The 22,491-nt window shown below is 39.4% G+C and overlaps 1 protein-coding gene across 1 annotated transcript in view; it reads right to left on the minus strand.

Annotated features, from left to right (window-relative positions):
- Window positions 1-22,491, minus strand: part of LOC114692012 (zinc finger protein 431-like) — a 110,682-nt gene that overhangs the window by 52,078 nt on the left and 36,113 nt on the right. The gene's annotated exons all lie outside the window — the stretch shown is intronic.

Consider the following 22,491-nt stretch of genomic DNA (forward strand, 5'->3'; position numbering starts at 1 on the left):
ACAATGGAGGGATAAAGGAATACAAGTTTGCCAGGATTAGCTTATTGGAGAAGCCCAATATGCTTCAGTACAAACACAATGTTTAGATAATGTCCAAACCCTAATTTTATGTCGAACGGCAGCCTTGAATGAATGGGACAGAATTGAGGAACCAGGAAAAAAATCTGAGTCATTTACAAAGGTGATGCAAGGCCCTAAAGAGTCTTTTACAGATTTTTTTACAAAGACTGGCTTCAGCAGTAAAGAGAATGGTCTCGGATTCAGAAGCTGGTAAGGCAATAATTGAATCTTTGGCCTTTGAGAATGTGAATGCAGCACGCAAAAGAATAATCAGGCCATTAAGGGCAAGATCTGCACCTATGGAAGATTGGATTAGAGAAACAATTAATGTTGAAGCTTATGAGCATGATGATACATGGGTAGGAGAAGTAATTTCAAAAGGTTTGAGGAGTGTTAGATATTTTGGATGTGGAAAGCAAGGACATTTGAAAAGGGACTGTAGACAGGTCATTCCCAGAAACAATGTTTCTTCAAGGAACAATGGCAACAGAATGCCCCTTCCTTCTGGAGTATGCAGAAGGTGTGGTAAGGGAAAACACTGGACCAATGAATGTTGATCAACAAAGGACAGACAGGGTAATCCTTTGCCTCAGTCTTCAGGAAACTCCCAGAGGGGCCTCGCGCAGGCCCCCAGTGCAAATCCAGTTCAAACCTTTCCTGCAGCCATAGAGGAAATCCCTGCTCTGGAGAGCGATTAAATAACCAAATGCCTATTGGAATAAATCATGCTGGTCAGGTTGATGAAACAGAGAGAATAGAAAATTCAGGAGAAAACATAAAGAAAATTTTTTGGCAAACTTCTATTAATGAACAAAGACCAAAATTAACGATAAAAATAAATGGTGTTTTGTTGTCTGGTCTGGTAGACACAGGTGCGGACGTTACCATAATTGCACCAGAATTTTGGCATCCAACTTGGCCTCTTCAGGAGGTAAATGTTCAACTGTTAGGAATTGGGACATTATCTCAGGTGAAACAGAGTGCAAGATGGCTCGAATGTATAGGTCCAGAAGGACAGAGAGGAAAATTAAAACCATATGTGGCTAACATAACTATGAACCTGTGGGGTTGAGACTTGTTGCAACAATGGAATACTCAGATTAACATCCCTCCAATCTCAGAAACAAATCATAAACTAGCACATGTTACTGAGAGAAATATTAGAAGATATTGTTCTAATGAGTGGTCACCAACCATCCATATTATACAAGAACAGGGCACAATAGTTGATGATCTTCCAAAGACACCAACAGCTCTACCTTTAAAATGGTTAACAGACAAGCCTGTATGGGTCCAGCAATGGCCTTTAACAACAGAGAAACTCCAGGCTTTAGAAGAGCTGGTAGAAGAACAGTTAAATGCTCAGCATATTGAAGAATCAAGTAGCCCTTGGAATTCTCCTGTATTTGTTGTTAAAAAGAAATCTGGTAAATGGAGAATGGTAACAGACCTTAGAGCAATTAACAAAGTAATTCAGCCAATGGGCTCTCTACAATCTGGGATGCCTTTGCCTACTCTGTTACCAAAAGAATGGCCTCTCATAGTTATTGATTTAAAAGACTGTTTCTTTTCAATACCCTTACAAGAAAAAGACAAAGAAAGATTTGCTTTTACAGTACCTACTTATAATAATTCTCAACCAGTTAAAAGATTTCAATGGAGGGTCCTCCCACAGGGAATGTTGAATAGCCCAACTCTGTGTCAATATTTTGTACAACAGCCATTGGAAGTGATATGTAAAAAATTTCCTAAATCTATAATTTATCATTATATGGACGATATTTTACTAGCTGACTCAAATGCAGATACTTTAGAAATAATGTTTGAAGAAGTAAAGAAAATTTTACCTTGCTGGGGATTACAAATTGCTCCTGAAAAGATACAAAGAGGAGATTCTATTAATTATTTAGAATATAAAATAGAGCTACAAAAAATTAGACCCCAAAAGGTGCAAATTAGGAGAGATAGACTACAGACTCTTAATGACTTTCAAAGATTATTTGGAGACATTTCTCATCTACGAACTATTGTTGGGGTAAAAAATGATGAACTGACTAATTTGTTCAAAACCTTAGAAGGTGACAAGGACTTAAATAGTCCAAGAGAATTATCACCTGAAGCTGAGAAAGAATTGGCCTTGGTAGAAAAGAAAGTGCATGAAGGACACGTGGATCGTATTGATCCAAAGCTGGATTGCATTTTGGTTATTTTACCTTCTAGGCGTTCTCCTACTGGAATATTAATGCAGAGGGAAGATATTATATTGGAATGGATATTTTTACCAAATAAACCAAATAAAAAATTAAAAACTTATGTGGAAAAAAATCTCTGACTTGATTTACAAAGGAAAATTGAGACTTCGTCAATTAGCAGGCATAGACCCAGCAGAAATTGTCGTACCATTAACTAAGGAGGACATTGAAAAATTATGGACAGAAAGTGAACCTTGGCAAAGAGCTTGCAGTAATTTTTTGGGAGAAATTAACAGCAAATATCCCAAAAGCAATAGAGTTGATCTTATAAAGAGAGCTGATTGGATCTTGCCTCGAATTGTACGGCAAAAACCCATATCTGGAGTTCGTACATTTTATACAGATGCCAACAAAGAAGGAAAGGCAGGTTACAAATCAGAAAATTTAAGTAAAGTGGTTCAAAGTCCGTATAATTCAGTTCAAAAATCAGAATTGTATGCTATTCTGTTGGTATTAATGGATTTTTCAGAACCTCTCAACATAGTAACTGACTCTCAGTATGCTGAAAGAGTGGTGTTACATATTGAGACTGCAGAATTTATCCCTGATGCTTCAGAATTAACTTCACTATTTATTCAATTACAAGACACAATCAGGAAAAGGAATCATCCTTTATATATAACTCACATTCGATCCCATACTGGTCTGCCAGGCCCTCTAGCACAAGGCAATGATGAGATTGATAAATTATTGATAGGAAATGTGCTGGAGGCCTCAGAATTTCATAAAAAACATCATGTCAATAGTAAAGGTTTAAAAAAGGATTTTTCCATAACCTGGCAACAAGCCAAAGAAATAGTAAAGAAATGTCCTACTTGTTCCTTCTACAATCAAACGCCATTACCAGCAGGATGTAACCCAAAGGGTACTCAGAGAAATGAAATCTGGCAGATGGACGTGTTTCACTTTGCAGAATTTGGAAAACTGAAATATGTACACCACACTATCGATACTTATTCAGGATTTCAATGGGCAACTGCTTTGAGTTCTGAAAAAGCTGATTCTGTAATCACTCATTTGCTAGAAGTTATGGCCATCATGGGTATACCTGCACAAATCAAAACTGACAATGCTCCATCATATGTCTCTGTTAAAATGAAACAGTTTTTTGCTTATTACAATATAAAGCATATTACAGGCATACCACATAATCCTACAGGTAAAGCAGTTATAGGAAGATCAAACAGAACTCTAAAGGATATGCTAAATAAACAGAAATGGGTAACAAAAACCCCAGAAATAGACTGCATAATGCTCTTCTAACTTTGAATTTTCTGAATGCCGATGAGAAAGGAACAACAGCTGCAGAGAGACATTGGATAATAGAAAAAACTACAGAATTAAATCAGCCTATATACTTTAAGGATGTGCTGAACTCAGAATGGACACCAGGGTATGTATTACATTGGGGATGAGGTTTTGCTTTTGTTTCTACAGGAGAAGATAAGCTGTGGGTACCATCAAAATTGATAAAGGTTCGATTTGAACAAGAGAGACCTCTTAATTAGAGGAGGTGATAGTTCATCAACCAGCATGAACATCCAATTTAAACTAACTTTTATCAATAACACATGCCTTTTCATTTAATCAGATAATAATTTGCCAAAAAGGAACATCCCCAAAATTAGTCTTGGGGAAAGGTTTTTGTTTTTGTCTTTTAGGAGAATGGAGGTTAAGGAATCTGAAGAACACTGGACAAATGAGACAACTGAAGAAAAGGGACAAATCATCTATCCCAAGAAACAGAATGAAACGGTGTATGGGTATATATTATCTAAAAAATTTTATGTCTTCCTAAATGTTTGTTTCTGCTTTTCTCTAAAGATTTAATACTATTGATCTTCTAATAGTCCCAGTTCAATTATAATTTAAAGCTGACTTTGGAGTTGGAGAATGGCTCTCTCCTTCTTTAAATTCAAGCATGTTGTTAAAAGGAAAATGCAAACTCCCTGTATCATGCCAGAATAAAAGAGCCATCTTCTGCTATGGTACAGGACAAAAGCAAAATTAATTCAGGGACTATTCTATTACTAATCTCAACTCTTTGATTCTATTCTGATTCTTTAAACTTTTCTTAAAGTATAAATTTTATATCAAAATTTATAAGATATATATATAAAACTTTGTTAAGATATGAATGGTCATATAGAGTACTAACTAATTCTAGAAAAAAGGCTAGCTGCATATATATGTTTTTGTGTTCGAGTCTCTTATCAGTTTTCTGCAGGAAATCACGGCCAGGCCTAACATCAACTGAAGTCTCCAGAAAGAAGATGGGGCCCCACAACAACAACAATTCCACGTGGACAATAATAATATCATTAAGCTGACAAACATCATCCACAGATCAGCTTTGAACTACAAGGTACTCAGAGCAATTTTGAGATGACTAGCTGAGATGATCCAGTCTCAAGACTACTTGAATAAGGACTTGAGATAAACCCTGAACTTTGGCATTATACACAGGCTGGATAATGAAGGATATAGTTACCTTTCCTAGAATTTGACAATTAACCTAAACTTTTTCTTTCAGGATAAAGAAAACTTCGCCCATACCCAGCAGGAAGCAATTTTAAGAAAACAACACCCACATTCCCAAAGAGGTGGTGTGGGGCGGGTGGTTTTTTGGTCTTTTTAATGGGTTTTGGGTCTGGGATAATTTTAAGTATTTAGGGGGGTTGGTTACAAGTTATTGTCAAGGGTTAGGAAAAAGGCTAAGCAAAAGAGATTAGATTTAAGGTTCTTGTTTAAAAAAAAAAAGAAAGAAAAGAAAAAGACAATTACTAGTTTTAAATACTTTACATTGGGTTGGATTGTTTTATATTGTATACAAATTTGAAACTGATATTGTTAGAAAATGCTATATGTATATTTCTAATTGTATTTATAGCATTCATTTAACAATGTAATGCAATTTTCTGATCCTTGAATGTTATTATTACCAACTATTAGGATATAAAGAAATGAAAGTTTGTAGTTAGACATTACAATAGAACTTGTAGTCATATTAGATATGTTTTAAAAATTGAGGAGAGATGTTTTAGACAGGTCATCTTCAAACCCTTCAGAGATCTACAGAATATGGCATTTAAAATGTTTTAATAACTTAGAAAATTTTTCTTTTTTGAGACATGTCGGCTCCTGGCAGTACCAATCTACTTCAGAGAAAATATGGGCATTGAAGAAACTGCATATGGAGTCAACTTTCATTGTGGCAAAAGTTAGCCACTGGACAACAAAGTATCCTCGAATTAACAGGACAAAATGGACAGACAGAACACGAAACAAGGGACTACTGATTCTTGCCAAAACAAGTGTGTTTATGGCTTTATCAAAAGGCATCTTCTGAGGCCAGGACAATATGGCCCCATCCCTGAAGTGGCCTTCGCATCCGGAAAAGGTACGGTGCCCTTTTCTTCGAAGGCAGCTTAACAGGCAGAGGCCGATGGCTTCTGTTGTACAATGGAACAGCAGCTGAAAGCTCATGCCTCTCGAAAGTAGACTGGCATTTAATAGAGGGGTGTGGAGAAGAAGGGGATGCTGAGATGAAGCCATATATACACAGCCAAGAAGAATGAACAGCTGAATTAAAAAACTGTCAACAATTTCCAGAATTTAAAATCCTGAATCATGACAGGACACTAGTGGAATTCAGGTGTTTCTGGTACATGGACTGCTCTCACCCAATGTGAGGTTGAACTGTTGACCTTGTGTACATCCTACTTCACAAATGAGTCTGTCAGATACACTAAGCCTGTAGGCTGAAGATGATGCCCCAACACTGCGGAGAAACCTCAGGTGACTGCCCAGGCAGCTGGCTGTTTCTGTCAACTCACAAATTTTTTGGAAGTTGCTTGCATGTACTTCCTGTTTTTTATTTTTGTTAGCTAATATTATTCCTTTCTTGGGTCTCTGAGGGAGTTGAAGATTAGTTAGTTATGGTTGAAGATTAGTTAGTTATAGTTGAAAATTAATTAAGATAGAAAGTGCATTAGATACATCTTGGATTTACCAAAATAGGATAGATAATGGAATTATTTTCTCTGATTTGTCAAATACCTGTTTAGGTATTTATTACGTGTATATATTGTATATAGTTATTGTACTTTTGTATATAGTTTTTCTTTTGTTAGTTATAACCTTTTGCTTTTTTTTCTTTTTATTAAAATAGAAAAGGGGAAATGTGGTGGTATTCTAATTGTACTGAAATGTGATTTTGATTGTATGTTAATAAATAAAGTTACCCGGGGGTCAGAGCTATTAGAGCCATAGACAGAGTGTGGCAGTGGTGGCACATGCCTTTAATCCCATAGATCTCTGTGTGTTCAGGGATACAGCCAGCATTGGAGACATATGCCTTTAAGACGTAGGGGGCTGTACATTCAGACAGTGACGAGGCAGTCACGTGTTTGGGTTTACAACCAATGAGAAGGCAGAATGACTGGAAAATTGACTTACACACAGGAAATAGCTCTCTTTCGGGAAGCTGGGACAGCAGGAGGAAGGGTGAGATTTTAGCTCTGAGCTCTGACCTCTCGGCTTTCTCTTTTACATTGTTTCTGTGTTTCTTATTTAATAAGACGGTTGGTTACATTTACACTTTATGATGTCAACTTTAATATTGTCTGCACCTGCAAACTCATGGAAAAAATAAATTTGTGAATTTATGAAGCCCTATGTGTAGGGTAAAAGGGCCAGCCAAAGAAACAGACTCTGATGCTGAAGCCAGAGCCAAAGAAAAACACTTGAGTAGCATGAGAGCAACCAATCCTTGAGCAGGAAAGTCAACTAATCTCTAACATGAAATCCAGCCAATCTCTAAGATTGTCCAAGCTCAGAGTTGTAATAAGACCAATTCCCACCCTGAAAATCATTTCACTGGAAAAACTCCACCCCTAAGAATCCCCATAGCCATGTGCGTGTTCAGTTGGTAGCTGCCCTTTCCCACCACTCTCCTGGATTCTCCCCTCCCCAATGAATATCTTGAATGAGTTTTGGGTGAAGACCTTCTTTCACCATCATGGTGCATAGTCTCTACTGGGAAACTCCCTAGTGGAGCCTGGCAGAGATTCAGTAGAACCCTCTGCAGGGAAACTCCCAAAGGGGAGCAGAGCAAAAGTAATGTTTTGGGAGAGCACCATTTCTGCAAGGGGTTTCGCCTTAGTTGTGTGAAGCAGAGAAGTAACAATTTGGGCCGGAGCTGAGAAGAAACCATCATCTGTGCTGGGAAACTCCCTAATGGAACCGAGCAGAGAAGCAATGCACACCTCTGCTGGGAAAGAATTAGGAGAATATTGCAAAGTGGGAACAGACAGAGTGGAGGGGAGCAGAGCTGTAATGGCTCTCTCTCAGAGACAGGAGGATCGCCACAACGTGTGTGGAGACCATCCCACATGGGAACACAGCTTCAGGTATAGCCTGATTCACCCCCCCCCCTCCCACACTCAGGATTTCTTTCTCCTCACAGCTGTAGTTATCCAGGAGACCTTCGTTTCACAGCTGTAGAAATAGCCTGATTTCTGACAGCCAGGGTAACTTTCCCTCCAGAACTGTCTCACTTACAGTATGAATTTACCTGATAATGTAACCTTTTTGGATTCATGGTTCTCTTCAGTTACAGGAAACAACTAATTCAGTTGTAAAACTTTATAGGTTTGCATTACTTTCTATTCTGTTGTATTTATATAATGTATTTATATAATTTGGCTCCTGGTTCCATCATGAAAGTGGCATGGGAACAAGTGTCAGACATGGCAGCTAAAGCAGGAGGCTAAGAACTCACATCCTTAACCTGCAGCATGAAGCAAAGAGTAGGAACTGGAGATGATGTGTGGCTGTAAATTCTCAAAATTTTCCCCCAGTGACATATCTCCTCCAGAACAGCATCATTTCCTAAATCTTGCCAAATGATAACACAAACTTAAAAGGGTTGATTTCTCTGACTTCGTGGCCTCCTTGCTTGCTGTAAATCTTTGGGGCCGAGATCTGTTACAACAGTGGAATACCCAGATTAAAATTCCTACACTTTCAGAAAAGGAATACAGACCAATGCATGTTTCTAGGAATAATATCATAACATGCTATAAAAATCAGTCACCAACCATTCAGGCTGTTCACAAACAGAGCACGACTGTTGTTGAACTCTCAGAAGTACCAACTGCCTTACCTTTAAAATGGCTAACTAATAAACCTGTCTGGGTTGGACAATGGCCTTTGACAAAAGAGAAGCTACAAGCTTTAGAACAGCTGGTTCAAGAGCAGTTAAATGCTCAACACATTGAAGAATCTACCAGTCCTTGGAATTCTCCTGTATTTGTTATTAAAAAAAAAATCTGGTAATTGGAGAATGCTGACAGATCTGAGAGCTATTAATAAAGTAATTCAGCCAATGGGCTCCCTACAGACTGGGATGCCCTTGCCCTCTATGCTACCAAAAGAATGGCCTATAATAGTTATTGACTTAAAAGACTGTTTCTTTACCATACCCTTACAGAAAAATGATAGAGAAAAATTTGCCTTCACAGTACCTAATTATAATAATTCTCAGCCATTCAAGAGATATCAATGGAAGGTCCTCCCACAGGGAATGTTAAACAGCCCTACTTTGTGTCAATACTTTGTACAGAAACCATTAGAGATAATTCGTGTAAAGTTTCCACAATCCATAATTTATCACTATATGGATGATATCCTATTAGCTGATCCAAAGTTAGATACATTAGAAAGCATGTTTGAAGAAGTAAAAAAAGTTTTGCCTCGCTGGGGACTGCAAATTGCTCCTTAAAAAATACAAAGAGTAGATTCTATTAATTACTTAGGATATAAGATAGAGCTACAAAAAATTAGACCCCAAAAGGTACAACTAAGAAGAGATAGATTGAAGACTCTTAATGATTTTCAAAAGTTATTAGGAAGCATTTCCAACTTACTGGGTATCATGGGAATACCCAAAGATGGACTACAAAATTTGGCTAATACTCTAGAAGGGGACAAAGAATTAAATAGTCCAAGAGAATTATCAGCCGAAGCTGAGAAGGAATTGGCTCTAGTAGAAAACACAATTCGAGAAGCACATGTGGATCGTGTGGATCCAGAACTTAAATGCATTCTTGTCATATTCCCCTCCAGACATTCCCCAACAGGTATTTTGATACAGAGGGAAGATATTATATTGAAATGGATATTCCTACCACGTAAACCAAATAAAAAATTAAAGACTTATATAAAAAAGATCTCTGATTTGATTCAAAAGGGTAAATTAAGACTTCGCCAGTTGACAGGAATGGACCCAGCAGAAATTGTAGTACCATTAACTAATGAGGAAATTTCATCACTATAGAAAGATAATGAATACTGACAGAGAGCCTGCAGTAACTTTTTGGGAGAGATTAACAACCACTATCCCAAAACCAAGAGAATAGAATTCATAAAGAAGACTGAATGGGTCCTTCCTCACATTGTACGACAAAAGCCAATTTCTGGAGTCCTCACATTCTATACTGATGCAAATAAGTCAGGGAAAGCAGTATATAAATCAGGAGACTTAAGTAAAGTGGTGCAAAGTCCATATAGCTCTGTACAAAAGGCAGAACTGTATGCCATTCTTATGGTACTGATGGACTTCACAGAACCCCTCAATATAGTCACTGACTCTCAATATGCAGAGAGAGTTGTTTTACATATTGAAACTGCTGAATTTATTCCTGATAATACAGAATTAACTTCATTATTCATACAATTGCAGGAAATCATCAGAAAAAGGGAACATCCTATATATATAACACATATCAGATCCCATACAGGTCTGCCAGGACCTTTAGCACAAGGTAATGATGAGATTGATCAGTTACTAATAGGTAATGTGCTAGAAGCTTCAGAATATCATAAGAAACACCATATAAATAGCAAAGGTTTGAAGAAGGATTTCTCCATCACTTGGCAACAGGCTAAGGATATTGTGAAAAAATGTCCTACTTGTTCCATCTATAACCAAACTCCATTACCTACAGGGAGTAATCCAAAAGGTATACAAAGAAATGAAATTTGGCAGATGTATGTGTTTCATTTTGCAGAATTTGAAAGATTAAAGTATGTACATCATACCATTGACACCTATTCAGGATTTCAATGGGCCACTCCTATGAGTTCTGAAAAGGCTGATTCTGTGATTACACACCTATTAGAAGTTATGGCCATCATGGGAATACCTGTACAAATTAAGACAGACAATGCCCCAGCATATGTCTCCAATAAAATGAGACAGTTCTTTGCTTATTATAATATAAAGCATGTTACAGGTATACCACACAATCCCACAGGCCAAGCAGTCATAGAGAGATCCAATCGAACTTTAAAGGATATGCTAAATAAACAGCAACAGGTAACAATGACTCCTAGAAATAGACTGCATAGTGCTTTATTAACCTTGAATTTTCTCAATGCTAATGAGAAAGGAGCAACAGCTGCGGAGAGACATTGGACGACAGACAAAACTCCTGAGCTAAACCAACCAGTTTATTTCAAGGATGTGCTGACCTCAGAATGGAAACCTGGATATGTTCTACGTTGGGGAAGGGGTTTTGCCTTTGTTTCTGCAGGAGAAGAAAAGCTATGGATACCAACAAAATTAATAAAAATTCGATTTGAACAGGAAAAAACCCTTGATGAAGAGAAGTAAAAGATCATCCACCAATGTGACATCTCTACAAGTTGTAAGAAAAATTTAACAATCAAAGGGTGGGGTAGGGTTCTGTTTTTGTCTTTCCAGGATAATGGAAATACCCATCTTCCAAAACTCATAAGGCCTTGGATATTTGGATGTTTACAACAGAAAGGAAGAATCTATTGGTACCAATCTACACAAGGTAAAATCTCACTGTCTAACATCTTTCTCTCTATCAATCTAAAAAAGTTGTGGTTCCAATTCAATTATAGCCAAGCTGGCTTTGGAGATGAAATTGGCTCACTCCTTCTCTAAACCCAAGCATATTGCTAAAAGAAAAGTTTAAGAGATTCTTCAGTCCCATATCAGAAGAGCCCTCTGGTGTGAGACAGAAGGAAACCAATAAAAAGGGACCATTGTCTTCTAAATTCTAATTCTCTCCATGCTTACTCTTGATTTCTCAGAATCCTTTCTTACATGCTATGTCCTCTTTAAATCCAAACCTCCCATTTTTGATAACAAATAAGTTTTTCCAATAGCAATCTCAGAAGTCACCAGAAGGAAGATGGGGCCCCAACAACAACAACTCTACCCAATCCAGAATGATGCCATGGTAATCATCATCATACTACACTTCTTGCCAGAATTTCAGACAATCTTACCCATTATTCTAAAACTTGCTACAGAACCTACAGTTAGTCTAACTGAGATTTAACTATCTGAGCTTTCTCACAGTACCCAACAGAGATAACATCACCCCCTAAACGGCAGGAAGCAATTCTAAGAAAACGACGCCCCTTCTCCCTTAGGTTTCATAATTCTCAGGGTTATGGATGATGGTTATAGGGTTGGGGGTGGAAGAAAATATTAACTCAGGATTGTAAAAAAAAAAAAAAAGGGTGGGGGGAGAAGAAATGGAACGGATAGGTATAAGATATGATGGTAAATCATTGTATATACTAGTAAACAAACTTAGTAAAATAGCAACCTTAGATAATTTGCACTGTAATTTGTACTGTTATAGAATCTTATATGTTGATATAAATGTAAACTATTTTTATACTCCTGTTTAAGATAATTTGTATATTGATACAAATACAGAACTATATTTGTTATAATGTACATATATTTCTACTCTTATTTGAAACATTTTTATATTGATACAAATGTAAATTTATATTTGTCATACTTTATATATGTTCTACTTCTGTGTAGGATATTCGGTATATTGATATATATTTAATATTATTGTCATATTGCATATCGCACTATATATTCCTACCTCTGTTATAAATATCTTGTGTATTGTCACAATTTTGAAGTCATCGTTCTTCACCATACATTTGCTTATAGACTGTTTACCTTATTTACGTGAAGCCTTAGTCCTTAGGTTATTTCGATAGATAAGATTTATAGATTTATAGTCGCCTATGACTGTCATCTCTATAGTTATGTTAGTTAGGTTATCCAGATTTACAGATACATAGGTCAGATGGGCAGGTAATCTTCAAACACTTCATAGACCTGGAGAATATGGCATTTAAATAACTTAGAATTCTGTTCACGTGAGACACAATTGCTCCTGGCTGCACCAATTGATCCCGAGAGAATGTTGGGCTTCTAAGACATTTCCATTTGGAAGTTTGTCTTTTGGCACAAAATGGCCCACTGGGCAAAGAACTGCCCTTGCCTTGATGGCTGACAGTACAAATGCAATGCTCTCCTTTCTGGACAAGCGGGACACAAGGAAAGTGACCACTGTACTCTGCCAAGACAGGGTAAGATGGTCTTTCAGAAATCCTGCTTCTGAAAATGGTCTGTCAGGTACTCTAGGCCTGTAGCCAATTTGAATGCACCAACAATGCTGAGAAACATTAGGTGACTGTCCAGGCTGCCAGCTGTCTTGGTCTACTCTTGCAAGATTCCCAAAAGTTGCTTGCATCCATCTACCATTTCTCAGGTACCATTATGTTCCTTCACAGGTCGTTGATGGGATTGAAGACTAGCAGTTATAGTTACAACTTAGTATATATAATATCTTAGATAAAACATATTAAGTATTAGATTCAGGTTCTTTAGGATAGGACACCTTTGAATGATCTTTATAACATGCTGTTTACCTATGCTCTATACTTCTCTGGATTTTAGTATGTGTTTCTTGCTTGATATTGTTTGCATTGGTTGTAGTTACATCTTATCTAGGTCATTATCTCTCATTATTTCTGGACAATATTTGATAAACATTCCTTTGTATATAGTCTTGTATTAGTTTAGAACCTTCTTATTTAGACAAAAAGGGGGAGATGTAGTGGGTAGCCATTCCAGCTTGGTTCTGGAAGTTCCAACCCCCATTGAGACTCTGGCAACTGTCATGCCTACGAGGCGGGGTGAGGGGAGGCGCCTGGGGACCCAAGAGCTGGATGGGCCAGTGCTCTCTCTGGGCGCTCGCTCGGTGCTGGAACGCTGACCGGTGGAGATTGACTGTGCAGAGCTCCGGAGAACACCGCTGGACTGCGTTACACCTTCCCCAGACCCTGCGACCTACCCATTACTTAATTTGTGAGTTATGCCATTAAATAAATATCCTTTTAACTACGTGAAGTGGCCAAAATAATTTCTCCAATAAAGGACCATGAAAGCTCTCCTCCTTTGACTAGCTCACATTAGAAATAAGAAGTGAGGTAATCAACTTTAGATGATAAATAAATGTCCTGACTGGCCATCTTGGGTCCACAGACCAGGGAATCAAGAATCTGGATAAAACACTGAACTTAATCTAGAAACCAAATTATAGTAGTTAACACTAATTCAAGCAAAACAGAACTGGATTAAATGGTGTGGCTTCTCCTAAAAGACCTGTTATTTTACAGGTTTAAGATGTACAGCCTGAGAGAAAATGTGTGACTAATACTTGGTGCGCTGTAACACAAATCCCTAGTCTTTGGAGCATGTGGCCATAAAGTCTATTTCGACTTTTTGAAATAATTTTTGGGGATTATAATTACATCATTTCCATTTTCTCTTTCCTGCCTCTAAGCCTTCCATAGACACTTCATTGTTTTCTAATTCATGGCCTCTTTTTGCTTTAACAACATTTTGTAGATGTAATTCTAAATAGTCTTATTAAATAAGAAACACAGAGCTGAATAAAGAGTTAAAGCCCAAGAGGTCAGAGCACTAGGGAATAGCCTTTAGTTAACCAGTCACTGCTGTCCTTCCCCTGAGAGAGAGAGACCTTCTCCTATGTGACCCTTCTTTTTATTGACTTCCTGTTCTGCCTTCTCATTGGTTATAAACCCAACCACATGACTTCTTCATCACTGCCTGTCTATACAGACCTCTAGCTCTCTATGGTTGTGACTGGTATTAAAGGCATATGTCACCATACTGGCTATGTCCTTGAACACATAGATTTTGTCATGTGATCAGATTATGGGCATGTGCTACCACTGCCAGATTTCTGCTAAATGTTATTAGCTCTGATTCCCTGGCAACTTTATTTATTAACATACAAATAAAATCACATTTCAATTCAAATAAAATATCACCATAACAGTTATCATTTGAATATGACTATGTTTGGCGCTTGTGAGCTATGAAGCAAAGGGTTGGCTGTACTAGTCAGTGACTGTGGAATGGAATATGCACACAAGGGATACCATATCTTGGGAGAAGTACAGGAAGTGCTTGGAGAGACTGGAAGAATTTCTCCTACAATACAGATATCCCGGACTAGAGTCCTGTGTGCCACTAGGGTAGAAGGGCAGAGCTGGGAAGGCCTGTGCTGCCTTAGTCATTTGATCTCTGCTCATCTAGTGGGAGAGTCCCCACTGTCCCGAGGTCCAGGTGTCTATACTGTCTGTTTAGGGACTCCCAGCAAGTCTAGCAATCGGGAGCTCCAGTGGGAGGTCAATTGTGGGGTTTTTCTAGCATTTTCCTCTAATGTAACTATAGGAAGCAGCGAGGGAGACCATAAGCAATGCCAGGGTGAGTGGGGGCACATGGCCTTGCACTCAGGAGGAGCTTGTTCGCTGAGCTGTCTGTCATCTGGGAGTTGGGTAGACCATGAGACAGTCTGGTTCTGTTGGTGGATGTGTTGACCCAGACAGTGGCCCTTCTCCTCTAAGCCTCCCTTTCTGTGCATTCCCTAGGAATGGGGAGGCTCTGCAGGCCTGGCTAGGGAGATGTGGTGTGTATATTATCACTGTCCTGTGTCAACACATTGGCATTGCTTTTGGTGTGCACTGGGAATAGAGATTGGGAAAATGAAGACATGGTTTGTAGAAATTCTTAACATTGAATTTCACAGTTTATGTGGTAAGTTTTATAAATAGTTTAGAAAGTAGAAGAAAGGAGGTAATGGGGTCAACTTTCAGATATTCTTTTTATTTTATTTTATTTTATTTTTTTCGAGACAGGGTTTCTCTGTAGTTTTGTGCCTGTCCTGAATCTTGCTCTGTCAACCAGGCTGGCCTCGAACTCACAAAGACCCACTTGCCTCTGCCTCCCAAGTGCTGGCATTAAAGGGAAGTGCCACCACTGCCTGGCTTCTTTCAGATATTCTTGATTAGAATGCTTTTAACTTTCCTTTATCACCAACCACAATAGCAAGATTCAGAAAAATTCAATTCTTGGGAACAAAAGGAATTTCTGAGCTGTAGAGGTTCCTTGGGTGACCATGTTGTTGGGCAGGTGGATAAGGCAGATTTCACATCTTGTGCCATAATCCATGTTGGGGGAAGCAGACATTATTCTTCAACATTGTTTTGTGTGGGGGTATCAATCAGACTGGGTTTGCCTGAAACCACTAGGTGGACTGAGGCGATGGATAGCCATAGCTAATCTTTCTGATCACCTTCATTTCCAGAGGGCACTGGAGCATGTGGGCTCTCTGATTGGAAGAGAGATCAGTAGTAGCTGAAGAGTCAGAAATATATCAGTTTAGGGGTCATTTTGAGTTATTTTTATGTGAGTTGTGCAGTCCCTCTTTCCTCCCTCTTTCAATAAACTGCTTTCTGCATTCTGCTGAGGCAAAGGACCCTTGTCTCTTGCCTCTGTTTTTCGATTCACAGCCCCTCACTTGGTGAACGGGTAGTGGTAGCACGGGCGCTATCATGGAGTTGTGGATTTTACTTAAGTACAAAAGTCACATTATGTCAATGTGTGTACCAGTTTGTCTTCATAATGCTATTATGAATTTTGCATTTTCCCACATGGCACAAAGCTTTGGATTCAGCTTTCCTCTTATAATTTGTTGTTAATTTTTGTAGATTATATTGAATTTGTGTTGTAAATTGAACATACTCAACATTACCTTCTTGTTGAAAATACATAATTTTAATTGTGTTGTTTGCAAAATTATAAAAGGATAAATTATGCTATACTGTACAATCATTTTCAGCAAACTAATAGGAAATGTGTGAATCTGAAGCTGATTTAAAATAATGTACAAAGACATTGAAAGAGGACTGCACTATAGTTTAGTGACAGAGAAAACAATGTTCACATAAAAGATATCACATTAAGTGTAATACAATTGAGAAGTAAAAAATAGTAAAACATGCTCCAGAATTTCACAATGAACTGAATGTGACATGGGATTGTGTAATGGTGTGTAAAATAATCTCTGAAAGCAGTAGGTTGGGATTTTCCATAGATCCCAACTAAAATTAGTTCAAAGCATGTTGCATTAGAATACTTATTATAAAATTGCACTTATTTAGTGTGAGTGTAGTGATGCATTTGGACATAGTACCTACACCCGAGCAACCCCATTACGCCAAAGAAGAGTAAACCACATTCTTCAGACGTTGTCTTTAGTGACATTAGTAGACTATCTGAAGGTAAATGATATAAAATCAGTGGTTAATTTTAGTGTACCGAAAATAACACGTCTTCAGCTGTATGACTAATAATACTTAAAAACAGAGCAAAGTTCTTATACTAAAAAGTACCAAATTTTGTCAGGCAATGGTGATGCATACATGAAATCCCAGCACTTAGGAGGCAGAGACTCGTGGATCTCTGAGTTTGAGGATGGTCTTGTATACAGAGATAGTTCCAAGGTTCCAGAGTGAAAACCTTGTCTTGGAATACTGAAAAAAAATGTATTAATTGCTGTTAATTATATGAGGTACATAAGACTCTTCACTTAGTAAATTGCAACCAAAGAATATAACCAAGTATATATTAAGGTTTTCTATTGACATATTTCCTGAGAGAATTAATCAAAAATGTTGTGAATAATAATAATCAAAAGAGAAAGCCATGGAAAATAATACTCTGATTTATATATAATTTATTAACTGTTATAAATATATGTAACTTAAACTTCATGGAAATTGCATTAAGGTAAGATTTCATGTACATAAGTGAGTAAAGAGCTTGTGGGTAAATTTAAGCAGAACAAAATGAAATTTCAAAGGAAGGTGTTCATCCTTCAAAAGAAGGTGATCATCCAAGCTTTTATCCTATTGCTGAAATTCTATACAAATTTAATTGGAAAGCAGACAAGAAGATAACAGGACGTGGATATGACCAAAGCACATTTTATACTTATATAAAAGCATCATAGTGAAATCCATATTGTGCATAATTAATGTATCTCAAAAGACATATTTTTTAAAAAACTTTCAATGGCTCATGAGGTTGACCGCATGCCTCAGCACACATGGAGGGGCACTCACACAATTCTGCACTCACATGCAGAGACACAAACAAATAGAAATTAGACCTTTATGGCAGATACATGAAATGGCATGTGCATTTAAAAAAATTCCAACCAGAAGAACACAATTTTAAAACCTATCCTCAGGGTTCCTACTGTCATACACGGTCTAGTTTATGTTTTGGTGCTGGAAGTGAGGCAAGATCTCAGGGATATTTATCAGGACCTTGTTCCATCTTTCTCACACCTCTGGTTTCTAAACGTCCTTCATTATAGTATTGGCTGATCAGGAAAGGGTCAGGAAAAGCTGATGCACTATTGTATGGTGAGGAATCAAACACCCACAGCAGCTTTTGCTGACACTCGTGTGTGTGTGTGTGTGTGTGTGTGTGTGTGTGTGTGTGTGTGTGTGTGTGTGTTTCCTTTGTTGATCTGTGCTATGATAACAGGAGTGATGCAAGAAGTAGAAACAATGAGCACACAGGCAAGGACCAAGACTGTGTGCAGTGCACTGCTTTATTAGATCAGTACTACTCGCTGCCATGACTTCTTTACTCCCTGAGTGAGTCCTCCAACAGAGGACTTCCAGAGCTTTCAGTGAGGCTAACTGGTGTTAGGAGACCCCAGGTGCCCATTCCAGCAGTGAGATTTTAAGGAAAGTTTTTCTGACAGAAGGAGCCCTTCTTCATCCTCATAGGACCTGGAAAACATTTGCTGACATCCTTCTCTACAGGGAACCCTCTTCTGTGCATTTGACCTCCCTCTGCCCCTTGCCAGCTCTGGCCCTGCCCTCTGATCACCTCTATCATCTGTCTTCACAGTGGACAGCATCCTCTCAACACAGGCCTTTGGGGCTAATCTGACTAACCAGGAGGATGCCGGTAGGCTTCCAAACCCCTGGATGTTCACAGTTGCTGGTCTATAACAAGGAACAGCTATTTTTTAATTTAATGTCATTTCTTTAACAAGACTTAAAAGAATAGGTAAAATGATTGTTACCTATTGATGTAACCAACCATCTTATTAAATAAGAAACACAGAAACAATGTAAAAGAGAAAGCCAAGAGGTCAGAACTCAGAGCTAAAAATCTCACCCTTCCTTCTGCTGTCCCAGCTTCCCGAAAGAGAGCTATATCCTGTCTGTTCGTTTTTTTTTTTTATAGTATGTTGTTCTGCCTTCTCATTGGTTGTAAACCCAAACACATGACTGCCTCATCACTGTCTGAATGTACAGCCCCCTAGGTCTTAAAGGCATATGTCTCCAATGCTGGCTGTATCCCTGAACACACAGAGATCTTATGGGATTAAAGGTGTGTGCCACCACCGCCACACTCTTGCTATGGCTCTAATAGCTCTGACCCCCGGGCAACTTTATTTATTAACATACAATCAAAATCACATTTCAGTACAATTAGAATACCACCACAGTTACCCCTAAAGCAATTTGTTGTATCTCTAGTTTTTCTAATCATAGGTCTCTTGGAAACCTGACTAAATCACTAGGTGCTTACAGAGCATGGCCACCAACCAAGCAGGAGAAATAGGATTCAGGGCTATTTGGGCATGGAGTAATGACACTAAGGGGTGAAATGTCTGTGAATCAGTTACTGCTCAATATTGCTAGCCCATTTAGTATTTTCTCTTTCATGTTATTGTAGCCCCTCCCCCTAAAACCAAAACATACATTTCCTTTTTCCTATATTCAGTTTGACTTTAACAGCATTCTAAAAATGCAAACACTGATCAACACAGGAAATCTGCCCCCTGAACACTACATATTGCCAAGGTAACATATCATAGACATTCATGAGCACCATTGGACCTCTAGAAACAAGTCAGAGAGAAGCTACCTGATGGCCTTGGAAGTGTGGATGTCTTTGACCAGAGGTACATCCACAGTGATGATCATGGAGGCTACTCCTGCAAAGTACAAAGTCTTGAGTGCCATCTCAGTGCCTGGCTCACCAAGGCTCTTCACAGAGGGCACCCACTGCAGAGCCTGGCTCCATCTGTGTCCTAGAAGAATAGGCACAGAAAAGGATATAATGCACAAAAGAAAAGTCCATCAAAAATGCTGGAACAGACTTCAAGTTATTGCCTCTTTAAAGGAAATGTGTAGATTCTGTTGGCTTTAGGATGGAGACAGCCACTTGCCAGGCATCATTTGTGTCAGAGGAAGACGCTGGCACAGCCAAGAATAAGTTCTAATAGAAGAATGAGATGGTCAGTGTGACTAAATTCTGTGTGGTCAGCTTGTGTGTACTGGGTCATTGTCCAATGTTTGGAGTAGTTCACAGATGTCTGTTCTTGCTGTGTACTGAAGGTGACCAGAGACCTGGAATTGGCCATGCATAACAAGAGTTTTAACCCCTGCAAGCAAGTTTTCTTTCTGGACAAGTGGTAATAATAGAGAGTTCCCCTTCCCAATGACTGGAGCCTGGGCACCTGGGTCTCTAGTATTTGTGTGTCTCTCAGCACCTGCCTTTTGGACAAAGCCAAGCTGGGGTGTGGTGAACAGACTGGAAGAGGACAAGATAGGACGAGAGAAGTTTCTGAAGTCACAAAAATGTTTTATATTTTTATTTAAGTGATAATATTAAAAACAAGGGTGTTTATATTTACCAAAAAATCTCAAATGTTTAGATTTGTATATAGTTAAGATCTATGTACTTTACTCTCGCTAGTTTTTCTTTAAAAATTAAAGATTTATTTAGTTTTTATTTATTTAGTGCTTCAGGTTGAACTTTGAACAATCTAAACAGAGACAGGCAACTTGTAGAAGTCTAGCTACTTAGACAGATAGGAGAGTTACACTGCAAAGACGTTCCCAAGCAGTGAGCAGAGAGCCCTGAGCCCAGGTGGCATGGGGGTTTTATCATAACAGAGGTTGGGGTAAGGTGATTTCTAGGGTTCAAGACCTTGACTGGCTCACAGTTTTCTAGGGGTATCTTGGTAAGAAGGGGAAATAGGTGTGTGCTAGTCTCTTGGACATCTGGTCACCTTATCTAATGCTTGGAGTGTTAGCTATGTTAGGTATTTCCTCATCCCTGGCTGAATCCCTGGGTGGTGTCAGCTTAAAGCTTTTCCTGGATCTGGGTGTTGCCTGCCAGTGAGCCAGTAACAGAAGCTGTGTCTAGGCCCCTAAACCTGTCATGGCAACTGTGTGGTCAAGCTGTTTGGGGGCCCCTACTCACATGTAGCCAATTGATGTTTGCACAGGGCAACAAGAGTATGCTGGCCTTTTTTGGCTTCAGTGTCCACAGCATATCCAACTCACCAGGAGAGGCTGATGCAGCCAAGCTAACCAGTGGCTCTTTGACAGTCCTCAGCTGCCACCCCTGAGCCTCAAACTCATGAACTTCCTGCCTCAGCCTCCCATGTGCTATACTCACTTACGCCTCTGTGCCTAGTTTGCACATGAATGGCCAAGCCAAGAATGTTTCCTTCATTCTTCTGGAAGATTTTGCAATAATAAAATGAATATTGTACAACATAATGCCAAAAGTGCTTTCCTGAAAAAAAAAAAAAAAAGAAGAAGCTGAATGTTCAGGTTGATGTGGAGTGAGGAATGGAAACCAGAGTGAGGGAGAGGAGCTGACAGTTAACAGATTGAGACATGAGCAACATATTAAGCCCTGTACCCATAACAGAAGAATCATGGCTTGCAAGTTCCCCTCCTGGCATGGAGCTTCAGGTTTGCAAGGGCCCAACAGCTTAGCCACACAGCTTAGCTCTTGCCTAAGGCTCCACCCGTTAGCCAGCCATAGATGTACGGCAGGGATCTACAGAGCAGGTAGTGTACTAAGGCCAAAGTATGTAAAGCTTTTCCTGAAGAGTCCAAAGCCCCAGTGATACAGAACATGTTCCTGGTTCTGACTAGGAAAAACCCTAATGGGTCATGCCCAGTACAGTTTCCCACTGTAAGCAGGCCACTACAGACTCACAGGGGCTGCCTTGGAGTTGGCCTTTACTGGGCTCAGATTCCTGATTGGCAAAGACTAGTAGGCTCTCTCCAAAGGGTCACGGCAGATAGGTGTGGTCACACCTGCCCTAGAAAACATCTAGACTCTCTACCTCACCATCCCAGGAGGCAAGGGCAGCCCAGGAGGACCCCAGCCTTCCCAGGCTCCCATGGAGCAGCAGTGAGCCCCAGCCTGTGTCCCAGGGATCTGGATTCATCTTCTAGTCATCCCAGCTGCCTCCTGCAGAGATAAGAATTTGAAGGTCTCAAATGGACAGTTCTAGAATGCTGATGGAAGGGCCCTGAGGTAAGGAGCTGGGAGTCCAGGAGTGGGGGATCTGCAGCCTCATCTTTGGGGTGATGGGGATGAACTGGGACACCTGTTGTAGGTATTCTATAGCTAGCAACACTTTCTCATCCTCAGAGAAGTTGTCCTGGAAGATCTGGTCCAGCAACCAATTGAGCATTCTCAGAAAGGTCATAGAGTAGGAGGAACAATCAGAGAAAATCAACAAGAACACAGCAGAGTCCACATGCACAGGGTTCTGGTCTAGCCCAGGGGAATCCTTCTCCTATATCCTCTATTGCCCACCAGGTCTCGGTCACAGTGCAGGTTACCAAGTGGCCAAGTGTGTATACCTGCCAGGGCATTACTGTTGCACACAGTCTGCTTGACATGACAAGGTGATCTGGCATGAAGAGCAGACCTATCGCCCAGCCTCTGCTCACATTGGCCAGTCAGTCAGCAGGGCATCCAGATGTGAGATCTAGCTGCCTGGTCTTCTGCCCCTTAGCATTGGTCCTCAGCAGGCTGAACAGGTGACCCATGAAAACCCTGCAGGTGCCCAGCCTCTGCACTAGGACTGGTCCCAGGAACATGGGAGGGAGG

Source organism: Peromyscus leucopus, chromosome 22 (genome assembly GCF_004664715.2).
Source record: "Peromyscus leucopus breed LL Stock chromosome 22, UCI_PerLeu_2.1, whole genome shotgun sequence".
In the NCBI taxonomy this organism is placed as follows: Eukaryota; Metazoa; Chordata; class Mammalia; order Rodentia; family Cricetidae; genus Peromyscus; species Peromyscus leucopus.